This window comes from Schistocerca serialis, chromosome 2 (assembly GCF_023864345.2).
Source record: "Schistocerca serialis cubense isolate TAMUIC-IGC-003099 chromosome 2, iqSchSeri2.2, whole genome shotgun sequence".
NCBI lineage: Eukaryota > Metazoa > Arthropoda > Insecta > Orthoptera > Acrididae > Schistocerca > Schistocerca serialis.
Window position 1 is genome coordinate 29,029,266 of NC_064639.1, and position 24,603 is coordinate 29,053,868.

Here is a 24,603-nt window from a genome sequence, read left to right on the forward strand (position 1 = left end):
TTCCATCATAATACATAGTTGTATAGAATCTGTTGTACGAACTGTGATTTAGTGACACTTACACAACTTACAGACAACACTTTAACACGACGTTAACTTGGAGTTCTTTAGCAATTTGATCAAATCTTTAGCCGGGAGAAAAATTATTTAGTAAGTACTCACTGTAATAAAATAAGATTATCATTTCCATTTACAAATTAGTTAAATACCAAACCACAGAATAACACAGCGAACGCCACAACGGAACAACAATAGCACTTCCCATTTCCGCAATATTTGCGGTGCAACTTTCAGGTGATTCATCCAGTAGGGTCAGCAAAGTCTTATTGCAAAGAGAAAGTGTTGGTTAGTTCATCCATCCAATACAAGTGTAGCTATTTGAGGAGAGGGTTGCCGATTTTGACAGGGACGAGCGGCAATCACAACAGTGGACTCGTGCTGAAGGGAGTGCAGGTCACGTGATGAAGACGCGGGAGACGGCGCGGCGCGGCGGCGCTGGGGCTGCTGTACTGACGCGTGCGCGGCAGCGGCCGCCAGTGGCTCACCGAGATTACCCCAAATCTGACAAGTGAGTGGCGGAGGGCACTCGTGGCAGCGCAGTCCATTTCCCGGCCGCCGGAGTCGGGCGGAGCGGCTCACGAGGGCCAGCATTGGGCGCGACGGGTGACTGACGTCGTGTCCGGTGCAGTTATCGCAGCCGCTGACTCACCGGCGGCGCGTGGAGCACGTGATTATTAGCCAACACGACTCTGATCTCCGGCCTCATTTGCGGGGCAGAGTGCCCTCGCTGCAGCTCTGACGCTCTCTTACCCTAGTCGGCAAAGTAACAGGATGTGGCACTGGCGCACACGCGTATTTCCATCGTGACCAACCTTGCAGTGCCACTGCAGCGAAGTACTCTTAGTTTCCGAAATTTTGGAAATTGGTGGTAAGTTAGTATGGGACCAAGCCGGTGAGATCATCTGTCCCTAGGCTTACACACTACTTAACTTAATCTAACTTATGCTAAGGACAACACATATGCACCCATGTCCGAGGAGGACTCGAACTTCCAACGGGGGGAGCCGCATTAGTTTCCGAACTTATAAGATTACAGACCTGTCTAGCAACTACTCAAAGTCTGCAATCTAAAATAATAAACACATTGCAGTTCAAGACGTCACATCTATGGGTCCTTTGAACACTTTTTACATATTTAGTGAAGAACAGCCTCATTTTTTTCGGTTCTGTACCTCAGTCGGCAAAAATCGAACGCTTACAGGAGGATCTGCAGCGAATTGACGCATGGTGCAGGGACTGGCAATTGAATCTCAATGTAAACAAGTGTAATGTGCTGCGAATACATAGAAAGAAAGATCCCTTATCATTTAGCTACAAAATAGCATGTCAGCAACTGGAAGCAGTTAATGCCATAAATTATCTGGGAGTACGCATTAGGAGTGATTTAAAATGGAATGATCATATAAAGTTGATCGTCGGTAAAGCAGATGCCAGACTGAGATTCATTGGAAGAATCCTAAGGAAATGCAGTCCGAAAACAAAGGAAGTAAGTTACAGTACGCTTGTTCGCCCACTGCTTGAATACTGCTCAACAGTGTGTGTTTCGTACCAGATAGGGTTGATAGAGGAGATAGAGAGGATCCAGCGGAGAGCAGCGCGCTTCGTTACAGGATCATTTAGTAATCGCGAAAGTGTTACGGAGATGATAGATAAACTCCAGTGGAAGACTCTGCAAGAGAGACGCTCAGTAGCTCGGTACGGGCTTTTTTTGAAGTTTCGAGAACATACCTTCACCGAAGAGTCAAGCAGTATATTGCTCCCTATTACGTAAAGCTCGCAAGAGACCGTGAGGATAAAATCAGAGAGATTAGAGCCCACACAGAGGCATACCGACAATCCTTCTTTCCACGAACAATACGAGACTGGAATAGAAGGGAGAACCGATAGAGGTACTGAAGGTACCCTCCGCCACACACCGTCAGGTGGCTTGCGGAGTATGGCTGTAGATGTAGATGTAGATTATTTTTCCCTCTCTCTGTCTGTCTGTCCGACAGCTGGAAATCCTTTCCTCCAGGAACGGTTACACGTTGAAAGACGTGCACTTCATTCAGAATTCAGTGCTCGCGTTTCGTATTTCTAATCCACGCATTCTGGTATTCGGTAAAATAATAATGCAGGTAATATTAATAATTTCTATGGGTTGCCTGATTTATTTGACGATTTTTACAGCTTGTCTCACACCAATCTGTGGGAGGAGCTTGGCGCCAGGTATTTTCTTTATTTATGGGCGAGGGCAGCAGTCTTCCTAACAGCCATGATGGCTCCCCGTTTCCTATCCTTTTTTCGATCGCCAGGGTAGCACGTAGTGGCGTTTGAAAGTTCAGTAGCGGCCAAAGTTTCTCCTGCTCTCAGTTCCCCAGCCTGCCTTACCAACCTTGTAAATGATGTTTCTTCTCAACTTTAACGTCGCGAGGTCGCCTCCCTGTGAAATTCCGGCCCTATGATTGGCCAGTTCAGGTGCGCGCCCGTTTTCCGCGGGCGGGCGCCAACCGCCCTCCGCGGATGGATAGTGGACGAAGGGGCAGTAGTGCACTTGTAGTGTGACCGTGCCCGAGGCCGGAGGTGCCGCTTCCAGGAGATGAAGTTCGGTGAGCATGAGCGCCGACGTGCACTGTAGCCTCGCGCCCTGCGGCCCAGAGGGAACCTTATAGGTCATTGTATTGATGTGCGCTCGTTGAATTACGGTTTCTGCAATGTTTTCCGTGTTAGAAGACTGTAGGGTTTTCCTTATACAGTCGGGCATAATGTGCGAGACGTGCTAGTTAGTCACAGCAGCTTGCAGTACGGCACTAAAGTGCATACATTCATGCTCACTTTTCCACTTCGTCCGACAGTAGCTCTTTTCAGTTCTCCTGTGTAAAATTCGACTCAGAATTTATGTCTTCCTAGCTTGAAAACTTGTGCCCTTTGTCCTACGCCACGTGGTGAGTGTCTGGCGCCCCTTCATGTTTCGTTAACGTAGTCGGACCGCGAGCCCAAGGTTATATGAACAGTTTCGCGTCTTGCTGGTTGTATTCCTTTAGTACAGGAGGCTACCTAACGATTCACCCACAGTAGCATCTTTCTTAGTCTTTGGCTGATTCATGGTGGTGGTCGTTGCATGCCTGCAACCCCTTCCTTTAGTAAATTGAACCCCATTTGATAATACGGCGATCGTCCCTAAAATTCCTTGTCTCCTGCTATCGTGGCTTATTATGAACGAGCGTTGGGGCAAGCTGCTGAACTCAGTTCTTTCTTCCCCCACCCCCATTTGATTGTATAATTGTTTGGTATTCAACTGTTATATAAATGAGTCCTTTAATCTGTACATTCTCCCTTTCATTGCGTGAAACCATCCTTAGTGTCACAGTAGAATAATGAAGAACTATAACGGTTGCTACAAGGTCGTGCAGGTCTCGCGCCTTTAATGACAGGATCAAGATTCAATATCGCGCGCCTGGCACGACCATTGCACTCATGGCACCGGTAATAGTAATAATAATTTTCAATTATCCCCCATTGATAAACTGGGAGGTGTTCACAGCTCAGTGTGAGTACGTGAGCACTAAATCCAGTTGATGTGTTGGAAGTCGTGGCTTCTGTTTTACCTTGCTGGTTTTAAAAAAAAGAATATCAAAAACTACAGCCCCTACACAGAGAGATAGTAACCTGTAAAATAAAACGAGCCACCGCTCTTAACGTATAGTTGAAGTTTGTCATATATTAAGGTCTACCGTCTCTTGGCGGTGTAAAAAAGTGTTAGCTTCGAAGTTAATGAAATCAAAAGACACTATCTTTTTCTTCACAAATTTCGAACTCACACGTTCACTCATCAAAACCTACCGTGCTCTTCCCGTTGACCTCGACTCACGAAATTTAGCTAGTAGCAATGTTTCACAGTACTACTTAGGGAAATAATCGGCAATTGGTTAATGTTTAATTATACCTTAATGATTTTTTTGTCATTTGTATTCCGACTGTCTGTCTGTCCTGTTGAGATGTCTTTTTCTCACGAATGTATCGATAACGGTAACAGGCAATAGCTGTCGAGATACTCGATTCCCGGGATGGGTGAACTATCAACATACATAGTTAAGTTTGTCCGGAACCCTCGATGTGCGATTTCTTTTTTCTTTTTACGCTTATTCTGGTAACAGGATCCGATTCTTCTCTTCAATGTCAGTTTTGATTAATTCCAGTCTTCGTTCATCATAAGGAAGAAGCTGTTATTTAAGCTCAGTTTCCACTAAAGCTTCGCTCTGATGAAGTGAAATGAGCGTGTGGCTAGCGTCTCCCACCGTGCAGACGGTCGTCTGAAGCAAGTCGTTTAGGTTGATACCAACTCGCTGACTTGCGTGTCGAGCCCTGCTGATGAATTGAGATTCGCAATAATTAGACCCGAATCTGAAGAACGCCTCCAGCAAGAGTCGAAATCTGTTATTGTAATAGACATGATTCATGCGGAACTTTCGCTCAGGGACATCAGTTTGACTTCAGATGGCGAAGGGTTGGTAAGAATGAAGGACAATCAGGATCTCACTTATCGACTTGAGGAAAACGTTCAACAGTGTAAAGGGAATAAGCAGCAGATTTCTGAAGTTCAACTGTATCACGTGCAAGGCCAAGTTCCAGTGATCCTTAATAATGTCAAATTGGTGTGTGAAAGAGGGAATGTCAGAAGAGAATTGAGTTAAATGGCAACAAGTAATGTGCTAATTTTACTTGAAGATACGAACCACTAACGAGGAATTGCTGGCGGCGTGGTAAGGCAGTTGTCACAAAATTTAGAGTAGATCAAACAAAATTATGAGTGAAATTTCCTGCCAGATTGAAACTGTGTGCCAGCCCGAGACTCGAACTCGGGATGTTTGTCTTTCGTGGACAAGTGTTCTACCTCCCGAAATACACCCAAGCGAGGCTGATGACCCGTCCTCACAGCACCCCTTTCGACGGTACGTCGTCTCCTAGCTTCCAAACTTCTTTGAGACTTGCGGGACTAGCACTTCTGGAAGAAAGAATAATGCAGACACATGGCTTAGCTGTAGCCGGGGTGATATTTCCAGACTGAAATTTTCACTCCGCTCCCCAGTTCGAGTCTCGGTCTGCTGCATATTGTTATTCTGCCAGAAAGTTTCGTATCAGCGTGCACTCGGCTGCGAAGTGGAAATTTCATTATGAAAATAATGACTTTCAGCTCACGGTGTAAATGAAGCATACTAAACATCAATACCGTGAAAGACAACATGCGAAAGGTAAGCATATGTCTAGGAATTAAGGGAGAAGTTCAGAAGCAGAATGAAAGGAACATCGAAATTTTTTTTTTTGGTTCAAATGGTTCAAATGGCTCTGAGCACTATGGGACTTAACATCTATGGTTATTAGTCCCCTAGAACTTAGAACTACTTAAACCTAACTAATCTAAGGACATCACACTACACCCAGTCATCACGAGGCAGAGAAAATCCCTGACCCCGCCGGGAATCGAACCCGGGAACCCGGGCGCGGGAAGCGAGAACGCTACCGCACGACCACGAGCTGCGGACAAAATTTTTTGTGACACATGTGACGCACGACGCGAAGATATAGTGGAAAAGAAGAGGCAGAGAGAGAAGGGTACAGAATAACCGCACTATAAAGGACCAAGTTGACTGAATTTTGCTATGACAACTAGGAGTAATTAGCATAGCATGAGCATATAAAAGTTGCAAAATGGCTCAGAGCACTATGGGACTTAACAGCTATGGTCATCAGTCCCCTAAAACTTAGAACTACTTAAACCTAACTAACCTAAGGACATCACACAACACCCAGTCATCGCGAGGCAGAGAAAATCCCTGACCCCGCCGGGAATCGAACCCGGGAACCCAGGCGTGGGAAGCGAGAACGCTACCGTACGACCACGAGCTGCGGACTAAAAGTTGCAACGAAAAATGTTGCAACGAAAAATATGATGGAGACTGTAAAGCTGATAAAAGCGTGAGAATGAAGATGACAAATGTAGTAATTACGCTGACTATACTCCGTTCATCATAAAAATAAACCTAGTGTAAACATTACGGCATGTAGTCTTCCGCGTTTGCTTGAATCTCATTGGGTTTCGTTCCACGTGGAGCGGAAGCCAAGTTGTGTCCAGTACAATCAATACGAGCATGAGTATACGTCTTAAGCTGTGTTACACGCACATAGACTGAGCGATAATGTGGAACAACAGCTTTTCCGGTACATTAAGATTGGCCATCCAGCTGGTTCAACTAACCTCCAACGATGTGAGCAGTTGCAGTTCAGACGTAAGAAAAAGCTGAGGAAAGAAAAAAAAACTTAGAATGTCACTTAATTTTTAAAGATAGTGAAATAATTTTGGGGAAGCTCCAGTGCCACCGCACCAGTTATTCCGTGACTGGGCATTGCACACCACACAGTCACGTGTTGAGGGTGGGAAGACTTGTCGATCGCGAAATGCGTAGGCATATTCTCAGTCTTCCAAATGTGCCAGTTTTGATTATTGGCGAACTTATCCAAATGAAAGTAGGTTTGGCGCTAAACCAGACCATATTCACATCAAAGTCCTTTCGTCAGTTCTGAGGATAATAGTGTTGGCGAAACACAACCGTTGTTCCGTGACCCTGCGGCTTAATGGCTGATGGATTTGAATTTATTAGGTCTTGAACGACAATTTCTTGCGATGTCTCTCAGATGTTTCCCACGTTTTGTACAGACAGCCCGATCGATTTCCTGGGGCTGGTTTGAAACGCAACCCACGTGTCTTATCGATGTTTTCAGGCGTTTTCACCGGTTTTGGAGGACCGACAATGCCAGCACCGTGATGACGAGCACTACCCTTTCTCTGAATGTTGCGAATCCATTTCTTGATTGTTACCACACTTGGAGTGGTTGTTCTCTACTTGAACTCGGTCGTAAACTTTTCTATGAGCCGCAGATGGGCTGTTATGGCTAGCATAGCAGGCGTTCACAAGCGCTAAACGGCCAGTCATGCTGTACAGTGACATTTTCACGTGCAAATGGCCAACAACAACAAGGCGCGTGCGCATGCGCATACTAATTCCCATCATGCCCCGCGGCCAACCGAGCAGTTTGAACGTCCTAACGTGAACCATTCAGACGTTATGACGATCTTATTTCATACAGTTCAATAATTGTCACCCTGAAGGTATGCCATACTTCTAGAGTTCTCTGTACGAAATTTGAATAGTTCTGCAGAATTATGCAAAGAAAACACCAGCAACCGAGAAAATTTTGCTGCTGAAAAAAACTTATTTGCCGATTTGCGAAATTAAAATAGTGATCACAATTTTCAAGAGTTTCGCAAAAGTAGTTTCTTGTGAAGATATTTATGATTTCAGTAATATGGGACCCACTTCACTGTCACAAGCTTTTCGATCGGATGCTGAGCATTGCTGCCCTAGTTGTGATCGGCACATGTCTTCTTATTGCGATGTATTACAACAACTTTAATTTAATTTGACGGGCTTTGCTACAGTAAATTAAGTACCGGATTTGAAGAAAGTGGCCTCTCTAATGTGCTTTCACAAACTCCTGTTACCCCGGTGTTATACATACTGGGATTTTCCTGTATTCAGCAAGACATACGCTAAGATAAGGAACAGTTGAGTGTGTGTGTGTGTGTGTGTGTGAGAGAGAGACAGAGAGAGAGAGAGAGAGAGAGAGAGAGAGAGAGAAATAGAGAGGGAGAGAGAGAGAGAGAAAGAGAGAGAGAGAGAGAGAGAGAGAGAGAGCTGGATAAAAGATGAAGTATGTGCTAGTATTCTTAGCTCTAGGATCGAGGAAACATCCACTGCGTAATGAACGCCAGAAATTAAATATGGCAGACATTTTCCGAGGGATTCACTTCATAGTTTGGAGGTTATTATTTTTCTTTACATTACACCGATTAGGAAAAGACTTTTGCATTATCTGTTAAAATAGTCTTTCACATAATAGAATACATGGCTTTGATAGACACTAAAGAGCACAAAATCAGACTAACGAGGAAGAAATGAAGCTTGTTCTAGGGTCTCACGTACGGAAAGAATATGTGACTTAGAAAAAAGAAGAAACAAAAACTTTTTTTAGGTGACTGTCAACCGCATCGATACACTTGGAACCGGCCGTTATGGCCGAGCGGTTCTAGGCGCTTCAGTCTGGAACCGCGCGACCGCTACGGCCGTAGGTTCGAATCCTGCCTCGGGCTTGGATGTGTGTGATGTCCTTAGGTTTAAATAGATCTTAGTCTAGGGGACTGATGACCTCCCATAGTGCTCAGAGCCATTTGATATACTTGGAGAAATTCACTGTAAACACTGTGCTGTCTTGTAATATATTTATTCACAACCGGTTTCGATCATCATGTCAGCTATGGCAACTTTCCTGGCTAAATAGCATGTATGACATGAGAAGTTTTCGAGTTTAACGATGATTAATGATCGAAACCGGTTGTTAATAAAGATACTGTAAGGCAGCACAGTGTTTACTATGCATTTCTACAAGAGAAAAAAAGCCAGAAAAAGACATTATATATGCTGTAGTAAGATGCGGGGAGTTGGCAATGAGGTAAGCTACATATTAATCTTCTGTAGCATTAGTGAAATAAGATAAACTTCATTCTGATGGGGAATGTATTGTTATACTTGGTCTCCAAATATTTCCACGGCATCTTCTTAATAGACTAATGGTGTCGAAAAGAAAACGAAAAACAACTGCTATTCAAAGCAGCCAGGTACGTGACAAAACGGGTAACTCTTTCTCTCAGCTTCTATCTCACCAACTATCCGGTCTTATACTGTTTTTCCTCTAGCTTTGGCTGGATCAACGGACATATGCGATGTGGACCAGTTTACCATTTTCTAAATAGAATAGACGTTAATTTAAGTGTCTTCGAAGAGCTTGTCAGTCTGTGGACACTGCATGCTAAAACGAGAGGGGTCGGAAATATCTGAAGAAGCAAAATTACGCATAAAAAATTTTAAAGTGGGTAATTGTGAAGTCATCAATGTATGTACTGACTGAGAGCTGCCAGTGAAGGGTAAAAGCAATGGCTCTGCAACTTTGCTCGAAAACTTTTAAAATCACCCTGTACTAAAATATTACTGCATTATACACCAAGAGTCAGTGTGTGGAAAAATCTTAAAACCTAAAATATGCAGCGTGTTATGCCACCGGTTCTGGAATGTTTGAATAAACCTACAGGTACGGCATTAAATACGCGAGAATTGTGAGGCTACTGTGAATTGCTTGATTTCGAGTGTGGTGAACTTGTCCTACAATGTGGGACGCAGTATTTCTATAGGAAAGCTTCTGAATACATTCCGGATCTAGAAAAATTCTGTTTTTTGGCATTTTTAGTTGAAGTTGGTTGCCATCTCAAAGTCTAATTTTAAAACTGGAAGATAAAAGCATGAGCCCATTTGAAATTACAACAAAACTAATCATGACTCAGTTGTAAAATCACTATTTGGTTACTTTCCATACGTGACAGGAGAGAGTGAATGTGCTGCGGATGACAGCAATGTGACTAAATATTCTGAAAAAAGTAAATATTGCAAGGGTCATTTGATAGTCGTTTTCAGAAGTTGTAAACCTATTTTTAGTTAGTGAACAAAATGTTACGCAGATTCTCAGTGACGCAGCAATAGAGGTGATTTGTTTAAAGGATGTAGAAAAATTTTGGCCACCAGACACAAGAAACGATTATTTATTCGTCACACGACCGGTTTTGGACTTGTGCCCATCCTCAGGTATTTATACATTCATGTACATCTTTACGTTGTTGGATATCACTATTTGAATGCAAAGAAAATTATTTGCTGGTGAGTAAACAGATACAAGTGAACAATTGTAAATGGCAAGGCAGCATTTGTCGAAAATATATCTGTACTTACATAAGGATGAAGTATCCTTTTTACAATTATGCTGTGGTAACAGTTTTTCCACTCCGTTGCACATTTGTTACTATTTTCTACATAATTTTAATGAGGATTGTGTTGTATTGAACTGGGGAGCTAGAAACGACGGAGAGGCTTCATCCCCGCCGTAGCCCTCAGTGGTTCATAACCCCACATCAGGCTACAGCAGTCCACTCAGCCCCCCGCCGCCCCACACCGAACCCAGGGTTATTGTGCGGTTCGGCCCCCACTGGACCCTCAGAAAACGTGTCACACCACATGAGTGTAACTCCAAATATTTGCATGGTAGAGTAATTATGGTGTATGCGTACTTGGAGACAGTGTTTACGCAGCAATCGCCGACTGAGGCGGAATAAGGAAAACCAGCTCGCATTCGCCGTGGCAGATGGAAAACCAATTTAAAAACCAGCCACAGATTGGCTGGCATACCGGACTTCGACACTCGGAAAGCAGTGCGTTACACCGCACGCCTAACCGGATGGGCCTTTAATGAGGATACTCCACCTTTATTTAAGCGTAGATGTATTTTCAACAAATGCTGCCTTGTCTGTTACAATTGCTCCATTTGTATCTGTCTAGTCACCAGCAAATAATTTTCTTTTTATTCAAACAGTAATCTCCAGCTGTATGAACATGTACAGTCCTGCTCAAAAGTATCCGAACGACCTGAATTGCATTTCGCCTGATTCACATGCAACCCGCATAACGCAGCTGTCTAGCAGGTCCTCTAATCGCTCCTTCAAAAAAATGGTTCAAATGGCTCTGAGCACTATGGGACTTAACTGCTATGGTCATCAGTCCCCTAAAACTTAGAACTACTTAAACCTAACTAACATAAGGAAATCACACACATCCATGCCCGAGGCAGGATTCGAACCTGCAACCGTAGCAACAGTGCGGTTCCAGACTGTAGCGCCTTTAACCGCTCGGCCACTCTGGCCGGCAATCGCTCCTTGGTATAGTCGTTTGACTATTGAAAATGGCTCCAACAAGTCACCACTAGAAAACTCTGCTCTGTATAGCAATAACTCAAGACGTAAAGTAATACCACGATACTACAAATACCAGGGAACACCTTATCACAGATAAGACCGTCCTTAAGGCTTGTAAGCTCACATTTATTGTAATAAATGACATACCTGAAATGTTACCGCTCTCATTATTTCGTCAGATAGGTATTGCACGTAGTAAGTTTGTCGTATTCATAATTTCCTCTCCAAAGTAACATACCGTACTTGTTATTTAGCACAAAATGACGTTAAAAATTTATGTTCTTCACGAGCAGCTAGTTGAGAATATATATGAACTTCAAATGACACGACGAACCGTCTCGTTCTGCATTTGGATTCAAACCCAGGCCATGCAGACTAACATTTTGTGACTGACGGAAACTAAGAGTCATTCCTGACTAGGCATACAGAGAGTGATATACCTCGATTTTAGATAGTATCAGTTAACAAATATCAACTTTAAATTGCATAACGTAAACATTTTTAACGGACGCGAATTCCTACCCAGCATCTATTGTCTCTGTTAACGAACTACGAGAGATGTTAAATATTGCTTCTTCACAAGTAACTTACTTGAAATTCCGTCAGGTAAAGCTTTGTGTTGGACAGGGATTCCAACCCAGAACCTAATCGTATTGTTATCGAAGCACAATCAACTGTGACATATCGGACTTTCTCGGCAGTAGCTAGATCTTTTAACTGAAACGACGAAACGAAACATCAATTTTTTCCTTCCCAGGACTCCAACCCGGAACCTATCGCTGTTATATTATAGAGAAAACGAACGTTAAATATGGGTTTGTTACATCAGCAGTGACATGTGAGCATGTTTGAACTAGAAATAATATGTCGAAGAGTTCAGTGCTGACTGGGAATCGAACCCCACACATACTGTTGTTGACTACACACAAAGAGACGTCAGCTACCGAATTTTTCTCCACCAGCAGCTCGGAATAACATCCTTGAACTTACAGTGATCTCTCAAATAGTTCTGTATCTTACTGGGAGTCAAAAACGTCAGATATCGTAAGTGTTGACAACGAATGAAAATGCATTAAAAATCAAAATTGTTATCCACCAGCAGATACGTGTCCTCATGCTGGAGCTTGATAATACATAATGAAACCTTTAGTGCCGGGCCAGCATTCGAACCCATTCACGCGCAATATGTGGAGATGTTGAGAAATCTGCAGTTTTGAACAAACAACAAATTGCAGTCTAGCTGTATTGTCACGAAGGGATCAAATTCCGCGTTAAGGGCGCTCTGAGTTGCATTCCAATTTCAGAACCAGTTTTATCGACATACAGAAGCTCAAATAAAAGTTGGAATAAGGGTCCTGTGACCCTACATAGCGTTTGTTTCGTCAGTAGAAATAAATAACTAGTATATGAAAGGTTACTGGCGATAGAGCTCCCACATTTCGCCACTCCTGACTTTATTGTGGTTCAACCTAACGTCTACTTGGTAGAGAAGGAATATCATGTTTAATGTGAATTTCAGACCACAATTCCATTATACCTTCTTTACTTGGCGTAGCCAGAAGAGAATAGAATCTGTCTCTCCCTATTAAAAATCATCGGCAGAAGTTGGAATCGAACTCAGACCATCATCACAGGAACCTATCATCAATCCAATAGACCACTAAATCCTCTTCTGTTTGACTCATTTTTCTGTCAGAACACCGTTGCGGCACATTCGATGAGAATTCCGACACACAGGTTCCCTGTAGTGGTTTGCAGCATGTTCAGTACATTCATTTATTTGGTTGACCGAATCGCCATGAACTAGCTGCCTCGGCTACCCAGTGCATACATTCGACTCTATTTTGTAATCACCGGAATAAAATCACGTAACTGCCACCTACACAGAACTGCCAACAGTGCAGGATGCAGAACTTTAAATAGGAAGTGTTCCTTTCCATTTGAGCTACGCTATTGCGCTATCTGTTTGTTGAAAACGTCCTGCAGTGCAAAAGAAAAGCTGTAACTGTCTGTCTCTCAGAAGTCTAGATCCGGCCTTATGCATTATCTCACAGCACTGTGGAAAGCGGAAATTCTGGAGGAACTGTTGTTGACTTCTGGAGGTGCTGCAGTTAGATGACAGGAAGTAGCGTCACGGTAATTGTCGCGCATCGTAGATAAGACGTCGCGAGTTCTATTACATTCACTGCTACATTTCTTACAACGCAATTCTGCTGTCTGCTGAAGTTACAAATTTAATGGAACTTTGCACATAATTCCCTTCACTTCTCAACCCAAAATAGCCGCATGTGGAAAAAGGGCTAATTTCTGCGACATTTTGTTCTTTTCAGGTTTAATAGACGGGCAGGTTGCAGATGCATCTCGAAGCTTTTGTATTATGTATGGGGAGAGCGCATCGTGCCAAAATAGTCAGACGTATATCGCAAGCCAGTAATATCGCTTGGCTTTTGGTTTGGCAGTATTCGATAGCCATTTCTAGGCGCAAGTAAATGAAGCAAGGCAGCGCGTTTTTGTTATCAAGTAACTCTTCAGCAATTACTTTAGTTTTAGTGTAATCTACGAGTAATTGCTGATGTTTGATATTAACACGAAAAGAATTCCGTAGACAGGGAAAGAACCTGTTCTTGGGCAACTACTGCCATACTGACCAAAAGGCATTAAATGATCTTCAAGCACATGTGTTCCAGCAGTGGTATGGAGAAAATGATAGTAATAATGACGAAAATAATCGAATAATCCGGTAACGTCACATTCACAGTGACTTTTCTCGAACTAAGGAATTTCCTGAATTAGTGAAAATTTCAAAATGGCTTCACATCGAGGCTGTGATGCCTAGAGGAGTCTTTACATCCTGCTGACGTGAGAACAGCATAATCTCCGCGTCAGAAGCTGGCTTCCACTTAACCATTTAATAGACTCGTATCTTTTCCACCGTGACTAATTTTGTAAGCTAAGCACATCATCCGTTACAGCACACTCCTGAGGCTGGGAAATGTGGCCACAATGGTCTGGTGGAACGAACTATCACAGGTGCAATGCGTCGGTTCAGGCATTTACTTTTAAGAGGCACAACCAGATTTACTTCACCTCTGGTAACCTCAAGAGAAAGACGTTATAATCCAGAATCCGCATTAAACATCACGTTCCTTCATTCGCAACTGGACAGAGCAGGTTTGCTTTGGGAAATGACATAGGCGGAGGTCATTGTAAACAGAAATACTGTCACCAGTAAACTTACTTACATTACATTTAAAGGAACAGGGCTCTAATTTTACTTGTACTTGATTGAACTAGAGACGTTGAAAAATTTGGTGCTGGACTGATTGTGAGATTCGAATTCGTATCTCCTCTTTCGAGGATCTGAATCCCTCGGTACAGTATAGTTCAATTATTTCGTTCCTTTTTCCAAGACTGCAGTCTTCTCTAGGTCTCCTCCAAAGGTAAGTATGTGGGTCCGATTCCTGATCCAGTACAAAAATACTCATAATTTCAAGCCCTATCACGTGCACACCGGCCTGCTAGTGAAAAATAACGTGTATTTTTAATGTCTGTTCATGTGTTGCCAACAATTTCTGGTCAAACACGCACACATCTTACTGTTGGTGAGTAAGCCATTGATACTTAAGCTGTATTCGTGGACGATAAAGAAGAACGATAGGAGTGCGGTTCGATTGTCGCTCAGGCACAAAAATTTGTATCCTTATTTTAGATTCAAACGCCTAGCAGCTGGTATGAAAAACCAATACGTAACATTTGATTTTACTTAGTTAACAATCCAACTACGTGTTGGGTTCGTACCTCCGTCACAGAACTTCACATCATGCACTTCATCTTTAAATGCATACCCACTTTGTTACCAGACAACTTTCGTGATAAGTTAACAGGGATGAAAGGGTTTTGATAGAAGTCCCGGTTTATTACAAAATCTGTCGTCTTTTATTTTCAAGTTTAGATTTGGTTACTGATATTGGCGAAAATTTCGGTAATTCATGACTCTTCACGGCTAGTCAGCAATATGATATGATTAAATGGTTCAAATGGCTCTGAGCACTATGGGACTTAACAACTGTGGTCATCAGTCCCCTAGAACTTAGAACTACTTAAACCTAACTAACCTAAGGACATCACACACATCCATGGCCGAGACAGGATTCGAACCTGCGGCCGTAGCAGCCGCGCGGTTCAGGAATGCGCGCGTAGAACCGCGAGACCACCGCGGCCGGCTATGATATGATTAGATTAGATTAATACTTGTTCCATAGATCATGAGTACGACTTTTCGTAATGATGTGGAACGTGTCATTTTGATGAATGATTTCTTTATATACCGGCATTCAATTTCTTTACAATAATTTTGTACCATCTCTCTCATTCTTTTTTATCTTTATTTCTCTCTCTCTCTCACACACACACACACACACACACACACACACACACACACACATACACACATTCTCTTTTTATTTATTTGTTTGGTGTGCTCGACTATCGGCGAGGCACGAAAACGTCCGTGAATGAATTCTTAGTTTTGAGTACAGTTACGAAAGAAATATAAAAACAACTATGAGAGTTACTGATTTATGATGCTTAGTTTGCAGTCAGTTCTGAGTATTATTAGTAACTACGCTCCAATTCCTAAACCTAGTTACAGAAATGCGAATCAGACCCATTACGTATTCCAGGCCGTAGCAGCCGCGTCTTTGAGAGGCCAACTATGGTCACTTCCCAGCCCGCAGTAGGATCACATCGGTTCGTCTTCTTCCTGCTGGTACTGTAACTGAGATTTGGCAACAAGGCAAGGTATGTTTGGCAACTCTGTGATTGACGAGTTACTTCCTGGTGTGCACGGAATTAAGCCTCAAAGTTCACTTGATTTTTCCTGTCATTTCCATTGAATAATCTGAGTTGTTATCGCTTGAGGTGTAACAAAAGATTGTAAATTTACGGTTTACAGCCCATGAAAATCGTAGCATGTGGAAATCGCAACTAATCTCGTCCTTTAAATAGCGGTTTACGAGTTCTAGGCACTATTAGCCTCGTAAGAGGAAAGCACGCCGCATATCTGTTCACTAGCTCTGTGGTGATGTGCTTACGTATGAAAAAGCGTCTGTTATGGTTCGAGGTTCCAGTCTCCCTGAATGCAACGCTTTTATCCCTTCTGTGAAAGAGCTACAATTAGTCAGATCAAACATCGATAGGAAACCGCAAGAAAATACTTTTAGCTCATAGTGCAATGGTGAAAAACTTACAATGCTGCACAACAGGTAACGCCTCTTTCCGCTGCTGACAAGCAAATTTTGGGTTTCTAGGAATACATAACTTTATTTATGAAATGCCATATTTCCATACCTGCTGAGTATGACACAGCATACCAATTAAACACAGTCCCAATCGAAATCTAAGTGAGTAGTATTTTACTAATTCGTGCTGATAGAGGAACGCTTGTGTACAGATACTCAGTTCGATCAAAACAGACTTTCGTTCACAACATTAAGTAAAGGCGAATGTTACGGATAAAAGACTCAAATTAATTGTATGCAAGGCTCCTGTGCTGTAGCAGATTTTGTTCATATACGTTGATTATACCATTTAAAAATGTTAATGGTGTGCACGAACACTTGTATGCTGCAACTAACCCTACTAAGCAGCGAGAACAAACAAGTTAAGGATCCAACCTCTGACCTCCATGTGGCTCATTCACCCTCTCTCTCATTCTCTCTTTTTTCTCTCTCTCTCTCTCTCTCTCTCTACACATCCAGAAATCTGACGCTGAGTTACCGTCACCAAACGACATCCTCCGGTAGCTGTAGCACGGCAGCACTGACTCTCTCATCAAAGAGATGATTTTCAACTATTTGGTCATCCGATAACAGTGTGTCTTCTGAAACGACGTAAATTGCGTGAGTCAGCTATTCTTTCACCTCCTCTAATCACGCAAGATACTGTCCCTGTTTTCCAACCCCGACAATGAACATGTGAAGGTTCAAAAGGTGCTTGAATCGTACGACACGTCTGAACTTCTGGCTCTATCTGATTGGCTGCTGATGATGTCATCATAAGCGAGCAACCGTAGCACGCCGATAGTCAGTGAACTCCTGACGATGATGGCGAAGATGGTCATCGAAAGCTCGAGAACGTCTTATTCACGTCTGAACTCGTCTGCAAAAAGAAATAGCGTATATCTTGGTAAATGTTGGAAAATCTCAGTATGTATCAAACACTGGAGTGACAACTATCTTCAGATCCGGAACTTAATTTATTTTAGCTAAGAGAATCAAATTAAATGAAAATTTATATGTAAATTAAAGATGGTCACTTATTGTTGTTGTAAAACAACGCAATAAGTAGACCCAAAAGGGCAACTACCACTTAGACTGCTGAGGCTGCCAGCAGTCGGATACATAACGGAGCTCGACACGATATATGCAGACTTGTTCGTACGTGCACCGGCCACAACTAGGGCAGGGAAGCTCAGCTTCCGATCGAAAACCTGTATGTTAGTGAAGTAGGTATTTTCAACTACAGATTTGCCATTAGAAATTACTCTAAGATTGTCGATAAAACTCTTGGGGTACTGTCCAGGAATGTGATTGGAACTGTCATCGTTACTCTATTGCGATTTCGTATATTTTCTGCAGAAAAAAGTGGTTTGCTTCATTGCAATTATCTCATAAACCAATATCTTCACAAAAATGTCATGAAGATTTTCTGCAGAATTCTTAGGGAGTTCTTCAGACTTGTGATCACAATTTTAGTTTCGTAAATCGGCAGTTATTTTCAACATTAAAATTTTCGCTGTTGCTAGTGTTTTCCTCGTGAAATTCTGCAGAATTATTCAAATTCAATACAACTCTATAACAACGGCATATCTCCTAAGATCTTAGAAAAAACGTTTATTTCGCAAAAGTCTGATGCCAGCTTCACAGCTAGTCACCTACTCAAAAATATGATCACAATGTTTTTCGCGAAATTCTACAGAGCTGTTCAAAATTTGTACAGAGAATTCTATAGCTATAGCATATGTATAAATAACTGTTAATAAATGGAATATTTGTCGGAAATAGGTTGGTAAATTTACTGTTATTCAGTTATTCAGTATTGTGATCAAAATTTTTTTCGAAAAATTCTGCAGTACTATTACAAATTTTTACACAGTACTCTACAACTGAAGCAGGAACCATAAAAAATGTGTATTTCTCGAAAGTCGGATGCTAACGTCACATCACTGTGGAAATGGGTCTCTTATCATTGCAATTATCTCACACCCGTACAAAAAACTGTCATTAAAGTTTTCTGTAGAAACCTTCTAAAGCTATACATAGTTGTGATTGTAAGTTTTTCCGCAACTATAGCAATTAATTTTTTGTAAAAGATTAAAATTTTTCCAAATATTGTAATTTCCTTCACGAAATTCTGCAGGACTATTCAGATTTTGTACAGAGATCTCTAGAACTATGCCATACCTACGCATTTCTCGGAAGTCGGCTGCCAACTTCACCAGATTGTACTACATGTATGCAGGTGTAGAAGACCTACAGAACTGCACTATCTTCCATCATCTAAACTGTACCAAGGTGTTGTCAGTTTTCAGAAAACGGTGAAACAGTTCATAGGCTGTTGAGTTAGCTGGAACACCGGGAAAAAGAAAAATACACATATATTTACTGAGACGATGTGTATATGACTTATCACTCTTTCTTTACGCTGAAAAGCAAGATAAACGAAAATTTAAACTGCGTAAGAAGTATGAATGAAAAGGAAGCGACATAAATGATCGCAGTTTCCGGCTGAAAGAGCTTTGTGCTTACGAAAGCTTGTAAGTGCAGTACTGATAACAGAATTCGGGTTTAGTGCACTGAAAGGAGACTGGTAAGGAACAGTGGAAGGAAACAAATACTATACACAATTCAGCACAGAAGAGAAAAAAATTAGTTTTTAACAATAGAAACTTCCTGCTATCAAATACGAAACGAGTCTGAAATAGTTCAGCAAATTCTGCGAGGGAATGTTAAACTGAAGAAGATTCTTCAAGGCTGAAAAGTTTTCTTGGAAATATTGGGAAAACCTGACTGTTAGATATAGGAATATTGAAGACTGGAAGGAAGAACAGACTGCTTCAAACCAGTCAAATGATCACTACAATAACTGAATAAAAACGTAACAGGTACACATCTGAAAATTTCACGTAAGAGATAAAACGAAAATTACCAAGGAATTGGCGACCAAACAGGAATCGGCGGTATTTGAAGAAATGGCGGAAATTTAACATTGCTTTTCGTGGCCAAATGCTCCACCAAGTGACTCGCCTTCACAGCTGGGGGAGAGCTACTGGCGGAAGTAGAGCTGTGAGGGTGGGTTGTGTGTAGTGCCTGGTGTAACTCAATCACTAGAGCATTTGCTTGCGATTGGGAAAGGTTAAGAGGTCGAGTCCCAGTTCGTTACGCAGCTGCAATCTACCAGGAAGGTGTAGTCTCGTGTTTTGCTCGCTAAACGACAGTGAGGAGCTGTACCGATTGGCTTCCCACAAGTTAAGAAACACAGCGCTCTACGCATTCTTCGTCTCACAGACGAACAGCTCGAGCTGAGAACCGCAACACCTCTATTTGCGAAATCCATGTCATTTTTTATAGAGCAGATGTTTGGTTTTTCCAAATAATACGTGAGAATAAAACATGTTTCACAATATTCTAGAACACACTGACGTCGGCGATATTGGCCTATAATTATGCCTAACTCTCGGACGTCCCCTCCTGAAATCAAAGAATGACCTTCTTTCCAACGGCATGTTAGTCAGCGTTGGTCAAGTCACTCACGATAAACTGCCGCTGGAACGGGACCCCGTTCTTGCATATAACCTCTGTGGAATCCCGCACTCACGAGCGAACGTAAACAACAGACAGTCTCACTCAAACATGTCCTCAGCATTCGGACCAGCACACAGTATCTGCCGGCCAGAAATAGACAGTGTAGCATATACGCTTACACAAAAATGACTACATTTGTGTAATGCCAACTTATGAACCCACAAAAATCCTTCTACACAATCGAATTAGTCTCAGGTGAGTTAACAGTTTCAAAGCTCGTCTCACAGTTTAATGTCCCTGCTGGTGCCAAACTCATTAACATACCAGAAATGCCTTTGAAACATAATTCTTAGTGTAAATACTCAAGTTTAATGTTCTCCGTCATTCGAAATCATCGGCTCCTCGCAGATGCAGGGTGGTCAGAAACAGCCTGAGAAGCGCGTAAGGGTGTTGCACAGGAGATAGTGCAGAGAAATGACTATGATGAAAAAAATCGATACCTTGCGTCGTTTCCGAGTTATTTAGCATTCAGATTAGCCAATCAGGTGGTCGCGCGCATCCTACCTGAGGCAGCGACGCTCAAACCGAGCAAAATGAACTTTTGTTCACCTAGCTTATATTTATCACTTCACGAAAAGGCACATGTTAACTGGTGATGAGTATTTCAACAATTGGCAACTCACGGCAGCAGATGTCTTCGCATAACGACATTTTCTTGCGTGCAATTGCTTGTATTTTCTCGCGCAGTGAATTGAGTAGTTAACCTCAGCGCTAAATAACTCAGAAACAGCGCAACGTATCGAAGTTTTTTCCTTAGCAATTATTTCTCAGCACAACCTTCCCAACAACACCCTTAAAAGTTTTTCAGACTTTTTCTGTCCACCCCGTCTAAATGGAGAATGCGCCGAAACTTTTCTTTCCTGTCGGCGGCTAGCCAGTGTTTTTGTTCCGCGCGAAGTGCATTTGTAGCGCACGTGTTCACCACGCTAGTATAATGCCGGACCACCCCTTTGGGCGGGCCATTGTTCCGGGAGAGCGAATTATGTCCGTCGGTCCTGTTGATAAAAGCTGGCAGGCGAGTATTAACTGGGCCGTTGTGTGATCGGCAGGGGATTTTTGAAGCAGTGACACGTGTTGTGGGCTGTTACTCGCATTTGATTGTCTGCTTTTATGCAGTGCCCGGCATCAGTGATTTACCAATAGCTTGCGTTTTTTGCTTTCGAGGAACTGATTCGTTATTGTTGTGGTCATCTAAAAGACAGGAGATGTCGGTTTTACATCTACGTCTACAACTACATTTATACTTTTTAAAATACTATGAAGGGCGTAACAGAGTGCACTCCTCATTGTGCGAAGTATTCAGACTTTTCACACACTTTCATTAGCGTTTGAAGTACGGGAGGAATACTTGTTTAAATGGCCGTGTACGCACCGTTCTTAATCTCGTCTACGCAGCCTCTGTGGGATATGTAGGCATCTTTAGAGTCTTTCTGAACCAATGAAAAGTCCAGTGCGACTGGAAAAAAGTGCAAGATGACAGAATCGAACAATAAAACGAAAGACCAACATTCTTGGCGTTGGTTTGCTCCAGAGTTCTTAGGCACTTTGTCACTGCGAATGCAGTGTTTCCTTGAGAGGGATAACTTCAAAACTGAAGATTTCGACTTCGCCGGAATAAGGCTAAAAGGCTCTTATATAAGCTGTATCATTTTAAGATTTGTAGTACAATGGATATTTATGTCCATAATTACCACAGAACTTAACTGCGCTAGAATCCGTTCTGTTCGGTTCGAAAGACCGAAGTATTATCTACTTATCCAGCAATTACTATAAGATTTTAAAAAATCTTATAATTATGAATTTATCTCCCAGAAATTAACAACTGTTTATTAGCAGCAATCAGATTTTGAACAAATTGACACCTGTACTGACCGAAAACAGTAATAAGTAATTTTAAGATGTACAGAGCACATTAACATGCTGCAGGCATTTTTTAGCACTTTAATAACTTCCAGACATCTTGTAAACACTTTTTTCCGAATCACAAATGCACTTGTTGACAATATACGATTTATATATTCGACACTTTTATATGATTGACATAACACTGTCTTTGGAAAAGACGGAATGTCGAGAGGTGTAATGCAATTTCGGATGTAACAAAAAGTGTAGCCAACACATCAGAAAGTTATTGAAGCGTACCCACATGGCCACTTCGTCTCATAGAATTTTCACGTAAACTGCAGTATTCTTGTAGCGTTACGCTGAAAAAAAAAAAAAAAAAAAAAAAAAAAACAACTATTCCTCCTACTGTGCAGGATGCATGAGAATGGCGAAATAGGGTCAGATGTCAAGTATAATGTAACAATTTAATAATTCCACTTCCAAAGAAGGGGCTGACAGTTGTCAATATTACCTAACTGTCAGTTTAATAAGCTGTGGTTGCAAAACACTAACACTTGTTATCTACAAAAGAATAGAAATACTCGTAGAAGCCGACCTGGGGGAAGATCCGTTTGGGTTCCGGAGAAACAACCTTACTAGACGTACGACTTATCTGAGGATGTAAATTGATCAAAGGCAAACTGAAGTCTATAGCATTTGCAGACTTACAGACGGCTTTTCACGAAGTTGAATGGAACAAATTCTTTAAAATTCTGAAGATAGCAAGGTTAAAATACAGGGAGCGAAATGTTATTTACAATTTATACAGAAACCAGATGCCAGGGATATTATGACTCGATGGCTTGAAAGGGAAGCAGTGGTTGAGAAGGGAGAAACAATGTTACTCGGTCTGTATGTTGAGCAAGCAGTAATGCAAACAGAAGAAAAATGTAGCGAAGGAATTAAAAATTAGGGACAAGAAATAAAAAGTTTCAGGTTTGTCGATGACACTGTAATTTAATCAGAGACAGCTAAGGTCATGGAACAGCTGTTGAACGCAGTGGACAGTGTTTTGAAAGGAGGGTAAAAGATGAATATTATCGAAAGCAAAACAAGGGTAATGGAACATACTCGAATTAATTTAGGTGCTGCTGAGGGAATTAGGAAACCACACACTAGAAGTAATAGACGAAGTTTGCTGTTGGGGAACAAAAGAAATGGACGATAGCTGGAGTAAAGTGAACACAAACTGCAGATAGACAATGGCAAGAGCACAAATTTATTAAAAGAAGGGATCGGTTGACAGGACACCTTCTGAGACATCGAGAAACATCAGTTTCATGTTCGAGGAATGTGTGAGGCAAAGAAATTGTAGATGAGAGATGAATATAGTAAGCAGCTCCAAATTGGCGTAAACTGCAGTAGTTATTCGGAGATGAGAAGCCTGCATGGGAGAAGGCAGCGCTGAGAGCTGCATGAAACGAGTGTTTGGACTGAAGAAGTCGGCAACAACGTCAACAACAACAACAACAACAACAATCGACAATTTCAACTGAGAGTTTGATAATCTCCTCTTGGCTAAAGTCGGGAGCTGTGCAACGGCCGGCCGCTGGCCGAGCTGTTCTCGGCGCTTCAGTCCGGAACCGCGCTGCTGCTACGGTCGCAGGTTCGAATCCTGCTTCACGCATGGATGTGTGTGCTGTCCTTAGGTTAGTTAGGTGACTGATGACCTCAGATGTTAAGTCCGATAGTGCTCAGAGCCATTTGAACCAATTTTGGCTGTGCAGAGTTGGTAGTGCCATGGATATAAATGATTTTGTATTATCTTGTTCGCGGGACAAACGTGCTAACAGCATAAATAGAAAATTCGATTTGCTGAAATTTCAGATGGTTTTTGCCATAAATATATTTTCCCAATTTCGGTGTCCTTGGCGGTCATGATACATTTTCCAGCAAAGAGTCGGAAAACAGTATGTAAATGAAACACGGCATTCACCAGCGGCCACTGCGGTAGTACTGCACACGTTAATATATGCGTCCACAAACGCCACCATCAGTGCCTTTTTCTACATACATGAAATTAAAAGTAATACCTATTACTGTTATTGAACTATTAATTTTGTGCTTACATTTCCTACTGATTGTTCTTTGCTGCCGGGTGACCACATTATGTACTTAATTGCTTGTGGTTGCCGAATAACACTTTCAAAAAAAGCAATCGTTTTCCCCAGAATGATCAGACACATACCATACATGAGCTCTTTATGTTGTCTTCTTTCCCTCACCGTGGCCGTAAGTTATTGTACCGAATGTTGTCGCCCATCCACTGTGTGTTACCGTAAACTTAAAACATTTGCTGCTTGAAAAACAAATCGAGCAGAACTGAGTGTGAAACGTAAAGTGGCATTATTGTGAAACCAGAATTTCTCCCACCGTTTAAAATGTGTGCAGTTGCCAAAGACGCCACCCGGTTACATTCCTGTACGTTGTGTTTGAATTACGGATTCCCAGCAGGGCTTGCCGCTGGGCGGTCGGTGATATCTGAAAATGGGTGTTGGTCTGAGGTCTTAGGTTTGGATTTTGACATGAGACGCTTACAAGGAATAAAATGCTTTATCTTATCGTCTGACTGCCGCGCATTCGTAATGATGCAGACACCCCTGGAATATACACATATATATGACAGAGAAATATCTGTGACAAAGAGGACGCTATGATTTATCCATTATCTAGAAAAACTATTACCACTTATTCTTTGCCTTACTTGTATTGAGAAACTGCTTTCCTATTTTTTATTGATGCAAACTTATCCGTCATCCACGATACAGGCCTCTGATCACCATCACGAGGTCTCTTTCAGTCGAAAGGTTCGCCATGACCGACAATCTTTCCTGACTCATAGAGCAACGTAATAAGAATTTTATTCTTTCTGAAGTTGAAAAACACTTTTCTTCTTCGACCGAC